General features: G+C 28.6%; 1 protein-coding gene across 1 annotated transcript in view; it reads left to right on the forward strand.

Moving 5' to 3' along the window:
- LOC104403584 (vacuolar protein sorting-associated protein 13B-like) overlaps positions 1–660 on the forward strand; it is a gene marked incomplete at its 3' end in the record, with an annotated part of 89,465 nt that overhangs the window by 71,158 nt on the left and 17,647 nt on the right. The window lies entirely within an intron of this gene.

A 660-nucleotide genomic window follows, 5' to 3' on the forward strand; every position in this document is an offset into this window, starting at 1 on the left:
TATCCATTCACTTCCATGCTGATATCTTAATAGACATTTAAACAATGAAATTCTTACTACTTGCATAAAACAGATTCTGTCCCAGAATTGTATGACAAACTTTAAGTTTTCTGGGTGACATGTTTACCACATTTAAAGTGATTGGGATGGCAGTATTGCAAGTCATCTGTACGTTTTTCAGTTTAAAAGGTTTTTTTTCAATTCAGAAAGTTTTTACCAGCTCTTTGATCAGTGTTTGAAAAATGTGGGCTTCAGTTTAAAGTTTCATAGGGTTTATTTGCTAGCTTTAATATAGGCCAAAGTGTTCTGTTCTTATGTGAATCATGGTACAGCATGTTAAAAAGGTAACTCTACTACTATTTGTTTTCCATATTGAGCAGGGAAAAATCATGAATAATAGTTGTGTTGAACCTTTCTTTAGATGCTAATAATAAGAAAAAAAGCTTTTAAGGGAAGCTTCTAATTTCCTTAAATACCACTTTTTGAGGCCAATGTTGTTATAATTACAGAAAGTTATTTTATTTATTTTATATGAAAGGCAATGTGCAATCTGCAAATTTAAAGAATCTAGAATAATGTATTTTAGTTGATAAATTGTAATCCAGATTTTTTTTTTTTTTTTTTTTTTTAATTTACAGCACAATTAAACCTTTCTTTTTT

This window comes from Nestor notabilis, unplaced genomic scaffold (assembly GCF_000696875.1).
Source record: "Nestor notabilis isolate BGI_N333 unplaced genomic scaffold, ASM69687v1 scaffold6170, whole genome shotgun sequence".
NCBI classification, from domain to species: domain Eukaryota; kingdom Metazoa; phylum Chordata; class Aves; order Psittaciformes; family Psittacidae; genus Nestor; species Nestor notabilis.